This window comes from Mirounga angustirostris, unplaced genomic scaffold (assembly GCF_029215605.1).
Source record: "Mirounga angustirostris isolate CCGP_5_RB_7025 unplaced genomic scaffold, mMirAng1.0.hap1 SCAF_6, whole genome shotgun sequence".
NCBI lineage: Eukaryota > Metazoa > Chordata > Mammalia > Carnivora > Phocidae > Mirounga > Mirounga angustirostris.
In genome coordinates this window covers 116,144,493-116,161,828 of record NW_026991714.1, presented here as the reverse complement: position 1 = coordinate 116,161,828, position 17,336 = coordinate 116,144,493, and the positions used below count along the sequence as shown (strand labels likewise).

The window sequence follows — 17,336 nt, the reverse complement described above, 5'->3', positions numbered from 1 at the left end:
CTTAAAAGTGGCAAACATTCACAGATCAGTCAAAACAAAATAATAGCCCTGCTCTTCCCAGATGAATCATCAAAAACTACACAAGACTTAGGAGGAGCAACATTTTCAAAACTGAGAACAAGTAACACTTAGTCTAACACTACTACCAAAAAAAAAAAAAAAAAAAAGGAAGAAAGAAAGAAACTACAGAGAGAAATTTAGAATGTGAACGTCATTGTTATAATTCAGTTAAAATCTGTGACTATTTTGTCACACTACAATATGGTTTTTCTTGATTATTTTAACAACTTTATCATGTCATGATTTCCACCCATGGGAGGCCAGAAGGTTTATAGAAGTCACCCAGCACCAACACCTGACTGAGGCAGAAATAGCTTTGATCTGACTCTGAAGCATCACTTGCCAGTCTTAACTTGGCCTTTGTCCTTTCAGTGTTAGGAAGCACCTAAGGTGGCCCATTTATTTTATTTTATTTTATTTTTAAGATTTTATTTATTTATTTGACAGAGAGAGACACAGCGAGAGAGGGAACACAAGCAGGGGGAGTGGGAGAGGGAGAAGCAGGCTTCCCACCGAGCAGGGAGCCCAATGTGGGGCTCGATCCCAGGACCCTGGAATCATGACCTGAGCCGAAGGCAGACGCTTAACGACTGAGCCACCCAGGCACCCCTGGCCCATTTCAATGTTGGGACAGGAGTAGCTGTAAAAATGTGTCCATATCATGCTGAGTCAAGAGCTCTTTCCCTTCCATCTACAGGTGTTAGTTTTGCCCTAGGTTAGAATCAGTGAAATAAACCTAATTATCAATGTACCAGCCCTTACTGTTTCTGTAAGGTCATCATTCCCTCCCCACCCTAAGCCTTTTTTTTCTTTCTTCATGCTCGCCTCATGAACTGTGTTATAGCAGGCTCAATTATGATTCATGGGAGACAAAAAACCAGAATGGAAGAACCGGAAGGAATCTAAGAGATCAACCAGTTCAAACCCAAGCCCACTTTTATAAATGAGTAAAGTAAAGAAGATAGAAAGAAAGCAAGTTGCTTGCTTACCAGAGATCAAGCAGCTGCTCAGGAAAGTAGGAAGTTGAACTCAGGTTTCCTAATTCTTAAGCCTAATACTCTCAGAACTATACCAAATTGTAGAATATGCTGTGTAAGTAACAGAATTGACATAATTTTTTTAAAGTTTTATAATTAAAAAAATAATTTTCAGTTTAACAAGTTAAAAAAAAAAACACTTCACACTGGCACAACCACCCTATGAAGTAGTAGAATTGTTATCATCCCCACTATATGGATGGTAAACCCAGGCTCAAGTTCATACAGTAAGCACTGAAGCTGGCTCCAGGGCCTATATCCTTAACTATTATGCTACCTGGGTAAGTACTAGAACATTCCTAACGTTATCTCAACTGAATTAACAAACTTGAGATTTCCAATAAATCTTGAAAATTTTAATGCTTTGATAGAATCTAATATAATAAGTTATCCTTTCTGAGAATATAGTAAAATTATTTTTTAACAAATCAAGATAAATGTAAAAGATTATAGCATAAGAATTATAATTTATAGACTATAAATTTAAAGGATATATTATATCAGTATTCCTGGCATAAAATGACATTTTAACCTAAAAATCAGGTTATGGTATTAAAGTATCATCTTCCACAACAACTACCCTCAAGAAACTCACCTAAAAGCAATCTAACCTTTCTGGGAGTAACACAGAAGGGTTTCATTTACAGAATGGAGCTTTTTGAGAAATCTTAGCCAAGCAGAGTCTCATGCTCTCAATCATTTCTCAAAGGCCTTCCCACATAACCGTGTGCCATGAACAAAACAGCACTAAGCAAATAAAATATTTAATCTGCCTAATTCATACAAATGTACTAAAACATTAATAAATAATAAAAGTATGGATTAAACACTTAAGTTTAGTTCCTCTTCTACCAAGACTCTATTAAAAGGATAGTAAAATGACTTTTAAAAAATAAAAAGTTTATGTCTCTGGGAAGATGGAGTAAATATACTTTTCCCTATTTGTCCCACTAAGTATAACTAAAAACTGTGGACATTATATGTAAAATAAAGACCCTGAAGGGCAGAGAAGAAGGCAGACCAGCTAGGGACCTCAGGATTCAAGGAATGACATGGTATTGAGTTCCTTGGGTTTTCTTTTTGTTTATATAACCCAAACTTACAGCTGAAGAACTGGCAATTCAGAAAAAACAAGAAGTACAGAATTGCCCCCCCCCAAAAAAAGCCCCAAGGAAAGCCAGCTCTTTCTAACCCAACAAGTAGAAAAGGGTCAGCCCAGAAAGACAAAAAACTTTAAGACAATAAAACTTTTAGACACCCTACTCCAGCCAAACACCACAGGAGAAAAAAAAAAAAAAAAAAAAACCGCAGCTACACCCCCACCCAGTCCAGCAACAACAGAAGATAGACTAGACTTCTATTCCCACCAAGATGTATAACAAAGCATCCCAATATTCCCATCAATATGTTATTAGAGAAGGCCAAGTAACTAGCAGGGACTTTCATCCCCATCACTTCTGTGCCTCAGTAAAAAAACTAAGTCTCAGCAAAGAAATACAGGCTACAAAGAAGAACCAAAAGGCAATTTCAAAACTGAAAAATGTAATTATCAAAATACAAAAATCAACAGATGGGTTTAATATCAGAATGGTGAGAACAGAGAAAAGAGTCAATGAACCAGAAGACAGAACAGAAACTACCCAATCTGAACAACAGTGAGAAAGCAGACTGGAAAAAAAAAAAAAAATGAAGAGAGTCTCAGGGATCTGTGAGACTATAACTAAAGAGCCAATATTCATGTCATCACAGAGGACTGAGCTGAAGAAGCACTTGAAATAATGGCTGAAAATTCCCAAATTTCACAGAAGATGTATACACTTACAGACTCAAGATTCTGAGCAAACTACAAACAGGATAAACTTAAAGAACTCCTCACCAAGACATGTCATAGTCAAACTTCTGAACACTACAAAGAAAACATCTGGAAAGCAGTGAGAGAGCAACAACACCTTACCTACAAGAGAAAAACCATTTAAATGACAGCATTTCATCAGAAACCAGAGAGGCCGGTAAGAAGAGAAACAACACCTTTCAAGGACCAAAAGGAAAAAACTATCACCTCAGAAACCTATATCCAACAAAAATATCCTTCAGGGAGGAAAGAGAAATCAAAACATTCTGAGATAAAAGTAAACTAAGAGAATGTAATACTAGCGCATGTACTCTAAAAGAATGGAATGGCTACATGTTCTCTAAACAGAAAAGAAAAAAGAGAACTTTAACAAAGTATTCACAAACAGAATTCAGCAAATATAAAAAGAATTATAAACCATGACCAAATGAAGCTTATTCTAAGGATGTAAGATCTGTCCATTTTTGAAATCTATAATGTTGATGTACAGTGTTAATATGTTTTCTGAAGAGAGAAAATATGGAAATATTAATAACTTAGCAAGGTGAAGAAGGCCACAATGTAAAATACATGAAATGATGGATAAAGATACAAAATGAACTAATTTGGGGCACCTGGGTGGCTCAGTCAGTTAAGCATCTGCCTTCAGCTGAGGTCATGATCCCAGGGTCCCGGGATGGAGCCTTGCATAGGGCTCCCTGCTCAGCAGGGAGCCTGCTTTTCCCTCTCCCCCTCCCCCACCCCACTCGTGCCCTCTCGTGTGCATGCTCTCTCTCAAATAAATAAAATCTGTTTAAAAAATGAACTAATTTGCCTATAAAAAGAAAACCACCAAAGGGCTCAGGCTTCAGGTTATGAATGGGAACAAGCTACAGGCTAAAAAGCAGAGATACAATAAAAGTCTATAAATAAAACAATTGGTCCCCTGGCCACCTCCCCAACCAGAAACAGCTACCAGAAGTAGGGTGCTGTCATAACAAAAACCTAAATAAGTTGTATTTATTTAGTCATCACTTTGTAGGCAATGAGGAACTTCATTATTAGAGAATGAAAAGATGATGATCCATGTTATGCAAGGGAAAATATTTAGAAACTCTGCTGATGGCTCTAACTCAGAAGACAAACCACACACCTGATGAACTTTAAGCTCTATGGGTTTTGACAAAACTAGAAATTGAAAACTATGGTGTGTTGGTTACTACCAGCTATTTCTAGCAGGATATTACAAGAAAATAATAAGCTCAGAGAAAATCAGATTATAACGTGACATTATAGATGGCTTCCACTGAAACAAGACAGAGATTGAATAGAAGCAAGAAAGCAGAAAAATAAAGTAGATTTGAGAATTGTCTCAAAAACAAATTTGGTTATTGGCACTGTGATTGACTGGAAGCAAATGGATAATGAGTCTGCTAAGTTTTTAAGGGAAACACACTGGCAGAAAAACTGGAAGGCCGAATTTAGAAGGTCTGACTGTTCAAGACCCAACAGCTATCTCTGGGAGCCCAACCTTCTACAAAAAGACCAACTTCACAATACCCAAGGAGACCATGCTCTGAACATCAAATTTGGATGTGGGATGTCGACAAATAAGACAATGGGGAAAAAAAAAAGAACCTCCTAGAGGATGGTCCCTGGGGCCATGAAGAAAAAAGAATGTGAGGGTTTGTCCCAGGGAACAAAATCCAGAGTCTAATTAAGAAACATCCTTTCTGCCCATAAAGATTAAAGAACTGTTACAGAAGAGTGACTTCTGTCTCTCTATGCTTTTCACCTTCCAAATGAGATTACTAATGATGCTGTATTCTTACTAGAATATTTTTTGGGGGGCTGGGGGCAAACACGCCTTCTTAGTTCACCTGAACAAGAAAGGCTGATGTGGACTTGACAGCCAGCCAGGCATAGAGATCCTGTACTATGAACTGAAGGCAATGACTGATTGGATAGGGGATTAGTGTGCTCTGTGTGTGGGAAAAAGAATGAAACAGTTTGGGGACCAGAATGACCAACTAAAACAGAGTCAATGCCATTTACCTACTACATAGTTTCCTGTTCCCAGGCAAACCAGAGACTACATTTTCCCGTTTCTCTTGCAATTCTGTGAGAGGCCATGTGACAGGTTGCCAGCCAATATAATATGGGGAGAGTACTATCTGTCACTCATAGGCCCTTGAAAACATTCACTGAGATGCTCCATCCAGCTCTCTTCAACTGTCAGCCTGGAGGCAGATGGAAGAGTTACATCCATCTTGTGCTAAGTTTTGCATGACAACAATATTTTGTTGTTACCACACTATAACACACAGCCCAGGGCTTTCCAAATTTTCGGTGCATACCAATCATCTTGTTCTGATGTGGTAGATCTAGGATGCAGCCTGAGATTTTGTAATTCCCTAACAAGCTCAAAGATGATACTTATGTGGCTGGTTTATGGAATACATTTTGAGGAGCAAGGGCTTAATAACCAAGACTAATACACATGAAAGAACAGATGATTCTCTGAGAAACTGGCCAGGATAAAGGTCTCCCACACAGTGACTGAGCAGCAAGCCCAGAGAATTCAGGTTCACATTAAAGCAGGATGATGGAAGGCTCTAGGAGGAAAGGTCTCCAGAAAATTAGAGATTGATAAGAAAAGATATTATAGATGATATATAAGAGAACATCTGGTAAAAATTAAGAATGTGTACATGAAAAGTTATGTCACTGAAAAAAGAAGTAACTTTAAAAAGATACGTACGAAAGAAAAAGTAGTCACAGACTACTACTTGGCAATTAAGTGGTCACTAACTATTATTTCAATAAAAATAGGGCTATAACCATACTTGTAATGCAAAAAAGGTAAGTGAGGAATTTAAGATGCTCAAATCCACATAACAGGAAAGCAATGTATAATCTAAAACTGAAAAATCAATAATATGTATAAGCATTAAGTTTAGAACTATGGAGGTAACTACCATAGAAATAAGAAAACATAAATTGCCTCTGTGTTCATTATTTTTAAACAATATCCAAGTATTTTGATGAAAACTTAAACATTAATTTTAAAATACAGAAAAATATAGAGACTGGTAACAGATAATATGGGCAAGGGAATGGAAAAAGGGTACCTACACATTATTAGGGGAAGTATAGAATGAAATAAAAATTGGGGCAACAATTGCCACTACACAATTTAAATCTCATTTGGCCAGACAATGCCACTTTTAGGACTCTCTACTATACTAATACTTCCATGAATGTTCAAAGACATATATATGAAAACAGGCACTTCAGGGCGCCTGGGTGGTTCAGTTGGTTAAGCCACTGCCTTCGGCTCAGGTCATGATCCCAGAGTACTGGGATGGAGTCCCGCATTGGGCTCCCCCTATACTGCGGGGAGCCTGCTTCTTCCTCTCCCTCTCCCTGCCACTACCCCCGTTTGTGCTCTCCCTCTCTCTGTCAAATAAATAAATAAAATCTTAAAAAAAAAAAAAAAAAGAAAACAGGCACTTCAACACTGTTATGAGAAAAATCAGGGGTGGCTGGGTAGCTCAGTCAATTAAGCGTCCAACTCTTGATCTCAGCTCAGGTCTTGATCTCAGGGTCGTGAGTTCAAGCCCCGCAGTGCGTAGAGAGATTACCCCAAAAATAAATAAATAAACTTCAAAAATAATGTTCACATAACCACTGCTCATAACAGGAAAAAAATAACAACCCAATTATTCACCAAGAGTAAAAGATCAAGTTATGGAATATCCATATAATGTAATACAATATAACAATTACATATCAGTGTACTACAACCACATACAGAAACATGGGTGAGTCTCAAGTCTCATATTATGTGGGATAAAAAAAGCAGGTGATGAAAGTATACACACAGTATGATTCTAGTTATTAAGTTCAACAGTGGAACATAGCTTAGAGAGGCAAATGTGATACAACTATTAAAAATAACAAGGAAATAATAAATGCAAATTTAGGGCATCAGTTATGTCTGGGGGGAGGTAAAAAGATGGGGTGAGAGGAGGACCAAGGGGCATCAAAGGTAATGTAAGGTTTTGTTCCTAATTGGTGATGATTACAGAATAAAAGTATTTAAGATCTAAACATATTATTATAATGCTTATTCAGTATTTAAAAGATGAAAACATCAAGGGATAAAACTTTCAGATAACAAAAAAAAATATTCTTTTTGCTTTTGTCAAGACATGTTCACTGAAAAAAATAATTCAAATACTATAGGAAAGTTCAATCATTCTTTCAAAATCACCTAAAATCCCACCATCTAGACATAATCAGTAACAATTGCTGAACATCCTTCTAGACATTTCTTATGCATGTGTGCATACATACACTTAAAAATTTTACATAGAAATACTATATATACAACACATATATGCTTATTCTATAAATGCTATTTACACCCTTGCTTTTTTAAAATAAATTATATTAAGCCACAATTTACATAAAATACCCATTTTAAGTGTAATGTTGGAAAAGTTTTGACAAAAGTATATGCAGTATAACCACTAACCAATTAAAATTCAAACAGAACATTTCTATTACTGCAAAAAATTCCCTGTTACCCCTCTGCAGTCAATTCCTCCCCCTCTGACCCTAGGCAATCACTAAACTGCTTCATTATAGATTAGTTTTGTTGGCTTTAAGATGAATTGAATGGAATTATACAGTATGCACTGTTTTGTGTCCAGCTTCTTTTGCTCAGCAAAAATGTTTTTCAATTTCATGCCATGATATTATCAGTAGTTCCCTTTTTACTGTGGAATAGTATTCCACTGTGTACTTGTTGATGAACATTTGGGCTATTTCTGGTTTTGATCTCTGAACATTTGGTTGTAAATCATTTGTGATGTAATCTTTTATGACTAGGAGTAAAACTGCTGGATCATCCCATAAATGCATATTTAAGCTAACTCCTACTAGCAATTCATGTAAGTTTTGGTTGTTTTACATTTTCACGAACTCTTGATACAGTCAATCTCCTCAATTGTAACCATCCTTATAGGCAAAGAGTTGTTTATAATTTTGATTTGCATTTCCCTAAATGACTGAATATATTGAGAATTTTAAATGTGCCTATTGTGAATTCAAATATCTTCTTTTGTGAAGTGTCTGTCCAAATCTTTTACCAATTTCATAATTTGGATTGTCTGCCTTATTAACAATTTATAGAGGTTCTTTATACACATTGGATAAAAGTCCTTTGTCAGATATATGAAATACAAATATTTGTTCCCATTCTTTAAAAAAAAAAAAGATTTTATTTATTTATTTGACAGAGAGATAGAGAGCACAGATAGGCAGAATGGCAGGCAGAGGGAGAAGCAGGCTCTCCAATGAGCAGAGAGCCCGATGCGGGGCTCGATCCCAGGGCCCTGGGATCATGACCTGAGCTGAAAGCAGACGCTTAACCAACTGAGCCACTCAGGCGCCCCTGTTCCCATTCTGTAGCACATCTTTTATTTTTCTTAGCAGTGTCTTTTAAAGTGCATAAGTTCTTAATTTTTATTAAGTCTAATTTAACATTTAAAAATTTTTATACTTAGTGCTTGTTGTATCATTCATAAGACTCAATCCTTTCTCCCTCAGACTGGGAATAAAACATGAATGTCTGCTTACCACTTCTATCATAATGTTGGATTTGAGGTGCTAGACAATGCACTAGGTCAAAGAAAGAGATTAAGAAGGAAAGAAAGAAGGCAGGCAGGCAGGGAGAAAGAAATGGCATACTGATTGGAAAGGAAGAAGTAAAACTGTCTTTATTCAGTGATCTCGTATGTAGAAAACTCTTAAAAAGTAACAAGAAGACTACTAGCAGTAGTACGTGAATTTAGAAAGGCTACCAGATACAAAGGTAATACACAAAACCAACTGTACTTCTACATATTAGCAATGAACAAGTGGAAAATGATTTTTAATCCCATTTATAACATCAAAAACCATAAAATATTAAGATGCAAACTCGACAAAATATGTACATGACATGTACACTACAAAACTAAAAACAGTTCTTTGAAGCAGATCTTTGAAAATAAAGAACAAAGGTAATGAATTTATCCTAACCAATTTCAAACCACATAAAGCTACAGTAAGAAAGGCAGTATGGTACTGACATAAGGACAGACCTATAAATCAACAGAAGAGTGAAATCAGAAATAGATCCACAGATGTATCACCAATTGATTTCCAACATAAAATGGCAAGGTAATGCAATGGGCAAAGAATAGAGGAATGACAATAAATGCAATAGGGAAAGGATAATCTTTTCAATAAATGATACCAAAATAACTGTGTATTCATAAAGGAACCTAAATCCCTATCTCCATACCACATACACTTAGTACTAAACCCTAAAAATAGATCATAGACCTAAATATAATAGCTAAAACTATAAAACTTCTATGGCCTGCTTTTCTTCATATAACAATATTTCTGATACCTTTGTATATTAATAAATATACATCTTTTACATTTTTTAAAGGGTAAGAAAAATAAAGGCCAAAGAGACTCCTTAAATAAACCTTTTTAAATATGTCTTCATTTTTTTTTTTTATATAGATTTCATTTATTTACTTGACAGAGAGAGACAGTGAGAGAGGGAACACAAGCAGGCGGGAGCTAGAGAGGGAGAAGCAGGCTCCCTGCTCGAGCCCGATGCGGGGCTCGATCCCAGGACCCTGGGATCATGACCCAAGCCGAAGGCAGATGCCCAACAACGGAGCTACGCAGGTGCCCCAAAACATGTCTTCATTTTTAAAATCAAATTTCAAAACCCACATGAGTTCCTTACCCATAGAGTCAAACAATCATTCTTCAACTGAAATACAGAAATACTCAAAGGAAAAAAAAAAATCTTCTTTACCCTCCTTTCATATGGTAAAATGAGGCTGCTTCTAGGGAACTGCCGTTTTGTCTCAATAACTATTTTCTGAGTGCTTTGCTAAAGCCATAAATAATAAAATAAATCTGCCTAAAATATATTAATACCATCCACAACTTGTAAATATAAGAGGGTTACCAGAAGATCATGACAATATGAGAAATACTCTGTACTGCTATATGGTCTGGAAGTGGCCTGCCCTGGTTGATAAAGATTCATAATGCATCACGCAGGATTACAAAATTTTTAAATTATAATAAACAAAAAATTAAAATAAAACAAGTTGAACCTATTCTAAGCATAAATTCTCCCCCCACCAATAATTTAGAGAATATCTCAAGAAATGTATTACTCTTGGTCATGAGTTGTGGTTAACAAAATGATAGATTAAAAAGAGAGTCAATTATAGTTTATGAATTTAACCATCATGGCCTTCCACGACACCAAATGAAAGGCAACACATAATGCAGTGTTAATGCTCATGTATTATTTATTGTGCATAACAAATTACCCCAAAGCTCATTTAAAACAATGAACATTTACTATCTAACAGTTATTATGGGTCAGCAATCTAGGCAGCTAAACTGGGTACCTCTGGCTCATGGTCTATCATAAGGCTTCAGTCAAAACTGCTGGCCAGGCTATAGGATCATCTAAAGGCTTGGCTCTGTGTAAAAGGGGGGAAGGAGGAATTTGCTTCTAAGCTCAGTCATGTGGCTGTGGGCAAGTCTTGATCCCTCATCATATGGGCCTCTCCATAAGGCTGCTCACAACGTAGCAACCTTCTGTGTGTTTTGTTTTGTTTTAATATCCTCCCTTCTCTCAGGTGTACAATTCAATGGCTTTTCACATATTCACAGAATTGTGCAACCACCACCACAATCAATTTTAGGACATTTCATCATCCTAAAAAGAAACCTATTACTCATGATCAAATCTCCCATCTACCCCCATCCCAACTCCCAATCACCAATCTATTTTCTCACTCTTTGGATCTGTGTATTCTGGAAGTTTTGTATAAATGTAACCATACAATATGTGGCCTTTTGTGACTTGCTTTTATCATTTAGCATCATGTTTTCAAGGTTCATCTATGTGGTAGCATGAATCTGTACTTCATTCCTTTTATGGCTAATATTCCCCTGTATATATAAACCACATTTTATTTATCCATTTATCAACTGGCATACATTTGTTTCTACTTTTTGCTATTATGAATACTGATACTGTGAACATCTGCATACAAGTTTTGGTGTAAATATATATTTTAATTTTTCTTTAGGTAAACCTAGGAGTGGAGCTGCTGTGCCATCTGTGATCCCTATGTTCAGCTGTTTGAGGAAGTACCAGACTGCTTCCCAAAGTAGGTGCATCACTTTGCATTCCCCATAACAGTGTATGAAGATTCTAATTTCTCCACTATCTCTGCAACACTTGTTATTATCTGTCTTTTTGATCATAGCCATCCCTGTGAGTATGACACGGTATTTCATTGTGGTATTGATTTGCACTTCCCTGGTGGCTAATGAGATCAAGCTTCTTTTCAGGTGCTTATTGGCCATTTGTATGTCTTGCCTGAAGAAATGTCTATTCAAATCCTTTGTTTTTAAAATGAGTTCTTTTTCTTTTTATTGTTGAGGTGTAAGTCTTCTTTACATACTCTGGATACTAGACTTTTCTTATTAGATATATGATTTGCTCATAAGAAATAATAGAGAGCATGTAGACAGGATAGCAATAGGAACTCTCATACACTGCGGGGAGAAAACTAAAACAGCACAACCACAATGGAAAGTAATTTGGCAATATTTGGAAACTACAGATACCCATACCCTACAAGCAGCAGCTCCAATCCTAGGTGTTTACCTCAGCGAAATCCTTACCCTTGGTAAAAACTAACATGGGTGGAAACTTGGTGGGGGGAAAAACATGAATTAAACATAGTAACCTAAGTAGAAAAGTCTCAGAAAAAAATCCACATAGTATGATGCCATTTATATAAAGTTCAAAAACATGCAAAAGTAAACAATGTCTGGGGGGGTTGTATACATATAAAATAAGTTTATGAAGAAAAGCAAAGAAATGATAGAATTCAGTACGGTGGTCACTTCTGAAGAGAAGGAAAGTGGGTGTCTAATCAGTAAAGGGCACACAGGTTTCAACAGTGTGATAATATGCTATTTTTTGAGCTTTATATATGCAAATTACACATTTTTGTACATGTGACACATTTCATAAACATTTTTTTCAGAGAGCTACACTGACATCTGAAGATCTCTCTAATATAGATACACAATGAAGAAATTTAATTCCAATATACTTAATGCAGATGAAGAGTATCACAGGGAACCAAAAACTACATATAAACAATATTACCAATTACTTTTAACCCAACAAAGTGTATGCTTTGTAGAACAGAGATGGATTCGCTGCCTTTTTCTGCTTCTTCCTACCTTTCTGTAAGCCTGTCTTCCTGACCCAACCTTTATCACAATGATCTAGATTAAATACCACCTCCTCTAGGAGGTTCTGCCACTCAATCTATCAACTGATGGGTTCTCATCCTCCTCTCAATTTCCACAGTATTTGTATTACTTCAAGGCCCCCATCACATTATTCCTAGATGCATGTGATTTAACTCCTCTGTCAAAGATAAGCACCTGAAGGGGCGCCTGGGTGGCTCAGTTGTTAAGCATCTGCCTTCGGCTCAGGTCCTGGGATCGAGCCCCGCATCGGGCTCCCTGCTCCGCGGGAAGCCTGCTTCTCCCTCTCCCACTCCCCCTGCTTGTGTTCGCTCTCTGGCTGTGTCTCTCTCTGTCAAATAAATAAATAAAATCTTTAAAAAAAAATTAAAATTTAAAAAATTAAAAAAAAAAAAAAGATAAGCACCTGAAGATCTAGAACACTGATTAATCAGCCTGGCTATAGAAGGCACTCAATTTTTTGTTGACTACTGAATGAATGAATGAATTTGAAAATTCAGCAATTTCAGAGAGAGGTGAGTAAAGATTTGGCCTAGTTTTCTTTAAAACTCAAAAACTGAGGAATTAAATAATTATACTCCTTGAAAAAGAATTTCAACACTGAAATTCTTCAAGATATAGCAAATAGAAGATTAACAGTGGTCAGTTAAAATATAAAATGTTTATAGTGCATACACTGATTATTTTCCATATTCACCGGGGGCCAAATCAAAGGCATAATAACTTCCTGAAAGATTATTTACCATCAGAACAGTCCACTGCCTTAGAACATGTCTTAAAGTCAATCATATAACTGAAGGACAGGTAGTGTTACATCTTTTACAGAAAAAAAATAGTACATGCCATTTCATGACCCAAATTTGTTACTTTTAGAAAATTTAGCTTTTTTTTTTTTGCTTTCAGATATTTAAATTGTTTACCGGGGAACCCTGGTGGCACAGATGGTTGAGCATTCGACTCCTGGTATCGGCTCAGGTCATGATCTCAGGGTCATGAGATGGAGCCTCTAGTCAGGCTCCAGGCTCAGCATGGAGTCTGCTTAAGACTCTCTCTCCCTCTCCCTCTGCCCCTCCCTCCTTCCATGCTTGCTCAAGCTCTCTCTCTCTTTCTAAAATAAATAAATCTTTTTTAAATTTAAAAATTAAAAAAAATTGTTTACCACCAAAAGTATAAACCTAAACATTATGTGCTTATGGCAGAAAAGGAACTGCTTCATGACAAGGACCTCAAGTGAAATAGAGCTGTTTCTCAAGAACTACACACTACTGCTGATTACAAATAGGGAGTCTTGACTGGTTGAATCAATTCATTCCCGTCTATGCATCTATAATTTCTTCCTGGAACTAATTTAAAGGAGATAAAAATGTTGAAGTAGGGTCACCAGATTTAGCAAATAAAAATACAGTAAGCCCAGGTAAACTTGAATTTCAGATAAACAATGGATTTTTTTTTAAATAATGCATGCCTTGGGGCGCCTGGGTGGCTCAGTCTGTTAAGCGGCTGCTTTCGGCTCAGTCATGATCCTGGGGTCTTGGGATCGAGCCCCACATCCAGCTCCCTGCTCAGCGGAGAGCCTGTTTCTCCCTCTCCATCTGCCTGTCACTCTGCCTACTTGTGCTCTCTGTCAAATAAATAAATAAAATCTTCAAAAAAATAAAAAATAAAATAAAAAAAGTAAATAATGCATGCCTTATGCAATATTTATACTAAAAACTTTTTCACCGTTAACCTGAAATTCAAATTTAAACTAAGTTATCTGTACTTTATCTGGCAACCCTAACTGAAGCCAACAAATGGAGCAGTAATCAATCCAATTTCCTCACTTTGTAGCAGAAACTAAGACCTAAAGAAAAGAGGTGACTTAACCTAAATCTACACCAAAGATTAAGGAAATGAGTTACTTTAGAAAGAGAAAACATATCCACTAGGTCTCCTTGGGTTCCGTTCATAGTCCTTTCAACCTCTGATTCTGGCTCACCTCACAGAAGCACCAAGTGGACGAGCTGTAAAAGGCTATGGTTTTCCTCTTTCAGTATCAAACTTCCAAGTTTCAGTAAATCTCTTATCAACCCTAGTCTTTGAAAATAAACCAGGAAACTAAGCATTTCTCTTAAAAAAAAAAAATCATCCTGATAATTCTTGGTCTACAGACCACTTCATATTGTTTATACATTCACTCACTATATGAAGCAGAACCTCCTTTTCTCCTAAACCCAGTTCTCTCAAGATCCAGAGTTTCAAAATTTGTGATATGATCATGTTATTCCATGGCTCTAACAATTTTAAGTCATGTACTTTCCCAACTTATGTATTTTTCGGAGGAAATGTCCTAATCCATTCAGTTGGGTCTAAATAAGTCTTGCAAAAAGTCTTCCACTCCCATTCTATACCTGAATAACCAGGCCAGCAATGAGCATTAAGTCTCACTGTTATAAACATACACTCACATCCCTTGGGCCCGGAATGCAAGAAAAGATGGAAACAGGTCCATCGGAAATTTGGGGGTCTTTTCCAAGTCTATCTGCAAAATACACTAATTGTCTCTCTAATTGTATGACATACGGTCGAACAAAGTTGAAGGAAAAATTATAGAAAACTCCACGTAAGCAAAAGATTCATCTTCCAGAGCCTGTCAAATTAACAAACACAGAACACCTCCTCAACCGTGTAACAGTGCTTCTCAACCTGTGATCCCTGGGGGCCCTTAGGGGTATTGCAGTAGAGCAGGAAGACCGCGAGGCAGACAGAGGTTTTGATTTTTTCTTTCTTTTTTTTTTTTTTAATTAATTGGACTTCCAAAGGAAGTTCTAAGAAAGGTTTCGTTGTATCAGAAAAGCCTGAAAAAAAGAGCAACATAAACCATTACTTTGTATAAAAGTTTTCTATTAAAAACTTCACCCAGGTGAACAAGAATCCAAATCGTGTCAGATGAAAAATTTAAAGACAAACAGGAACTTAGCAATTAAAAGACAAATATCTACCTAAGCTTTCCCTCTGGCGGCGTCCAAAGTATACAGGTCTCTCTCGAGATCACACACGTCAAAAGTGGAAGGTCCTCAAAGATCACCTAGTCCAGACATTCGTTACAGATGTGGAAACTGAGGCCAGGGCCAGGGCTGAGGCTGACCTGCCCAAGGTCTCACAGCCCGCAAGGGCCGGACTTCAACTGGGACTCCACGCTGGCAGCCCCAGGCCCTCAGAGCCCGACGGATCCTGCGGCCCCGGCTCGGCCCGGCCCCGGGGGCAAGCCTCGAGCAGCCGGAACGGAAGGGCCCACAACCCGGGCTCGCTGCCTCCTTTCGGCCGGCTCCACGCCGGGCCGCGACCCAGGGCGCTGCAGAGCCCTGGCCTCGGCGGCCGCCCACTCCCAACTCACCTGTCGCGCACTGCACAGCCGGCAGCCACACCCCCTGCCGGGGCAGGGGGCTCAGCCGGCCTTGTCGGCGGCGAGCAGCAGCGACTGCAAGCGGCGTGAAGTACGCCCGTCCCGCGGCCGCAGGAGTTACCTCAGGTGGGCGCTGAGCTCGCGGCTGGGCCACCCCGGCCCGCCAGAAGCATGCCGGACACCAGGATGCAGCAGGCCCGCAGCTCGGCCGCCACCCGGCCTGTTTACACCCCTCCGCGGGAGGACGCCGTCCCGTCACGTGACATGCGCGTCACGTGTCCGCCCGGGGGCGGAGGTTGTGGAGGTGTTGCCCGGCAACGGCGGCGTGCTAAGGGGTGGGCGAGCGGCCGCGGCGCCGCGGTCCTTTCGCCTCCCTGGTCCTGGCGGTCGGTGCAGAGGCGAGAGGGGACGGGTCCCAAGCAGTCCGGCCGCGGAAGAGGAAAGACCCCCACCGTTACTGCTTCATCCCTTTGTGAGCCCCGGGCCTGACTGCTTATATTATTAGTGCTTTGAAAGGAGAAGGGAATTCGGTCAGGTATTCTGATGCTGAACTTGGGAGAAAAAAATGGAAATACTTCCTTACTTAAGGCTAGCAAACGAAGGCGGAGCGTTTGTTTACCTTAAGGAACAGTTCTGTTTACTTTCGCTCCCTAATCTGGAGTGAATGGCTATTCCACAGCCTACCCCACCCCGACTCCCATCCTGGAATGGGTGTGAGGAAGGCTTATGGGACTTCCAACTTTTATTTTAAATTATATATTATGATTTTCATGAGAATTAGTCTTTGTATGTGTAAATACAAACAGACCTAAATAAATATTTGATTCAGCATTCAGGTTTTGTCCACATCAAACTTTACTGATTATAGCTGATACTTGTTTTTAGTAACTATTTCTACTAAGTCGTTTTCCTCCATCAGACTTTACAGAAGTTTCAGCCACTGCCAATTTCTCCCATAATAGTCATTATAAATTGCATAAAAGACTAATTTGTACTATTTCTTAGTAAATTCATGAGAGAATTGTGAGCCGATACCTTCAAATATTCCAGAATTGTTCTGTTGTCCAGGAGTGATCTATTGTGTAATTAATTCCTCCATACAATCCTGATCGTGTTGCATACATGGCTAAGAGCAAACTGACAGGGTCAAAACAGTGGGCTCAAAATATCTTTCAGGTCTGTGCAAGGTCAAACATCCTCTTCATTAACACACCTAAAATGCAACATTACAAAGAGAAGAAAATATAGTGATGAGTTTTCTCCACACTCATCTTTTACTATGGAAAATAGGTTACAAGGCCAGTTGCCACAACCTGTTGACTTTTTCTGCTGCTCCTGGCAGCAGATGTTCCCTAAAGGCAGGAATAGTATCTTTCACTGGTATACCTTATGCCTAGACCATGCCTGAGAAGCAAAAATATTGGCTAATCTATGGCTTGTGAATCTGTAGGAAGTGGCAAAGACTATTCACATATCCAGAGGGATCTGTAAGTTAGGCAGTACGCATGGAGACAATGCAAGGTGAGTCCTGACTCAGTCATTTCTATCTAAGCAATTTACTTAACATTTCTGAACCTCTTCATCTACTTAAAAGAAAGTAGCTACTGAACAGTTATGAAGATGAAATGAAATA

General features: G+C 38.3%; 1 protein-coding gene across 10 annotated transcripts in view; it reads right to left on the bottom strand.

Moving 5' to 3' along the window:
- MARCHF8 (membrane associated ring-CH-type finger 8) overlaps window positions 1-15,968 on the bottom strand; it is a 131,167-nt gene extending 115,199 nt beyond the window's left edge. For 5 of the 10 annotated variants that reach the window (XM_064594966.1, XM_064594965.1, XM_064594969.1 and 2 more), the window contains exon 1: window positions 15,695-15,967. The gene's annotated coding sequence lies outside the window, so the exon portion shown is untranslated. Of the gene's footprint in view, window positions 1-15,299; window positions 15,674-15,694 lie in introns of those variants that run through there. The other 5 variants (XM_064594970.1, XM_045878308.2, XM_064594968.1 and 2 more) reach the window with 5 other exon arrangements.
- Window positions 15,969-17,336: the final 1,368 nt, after the last annotated feature.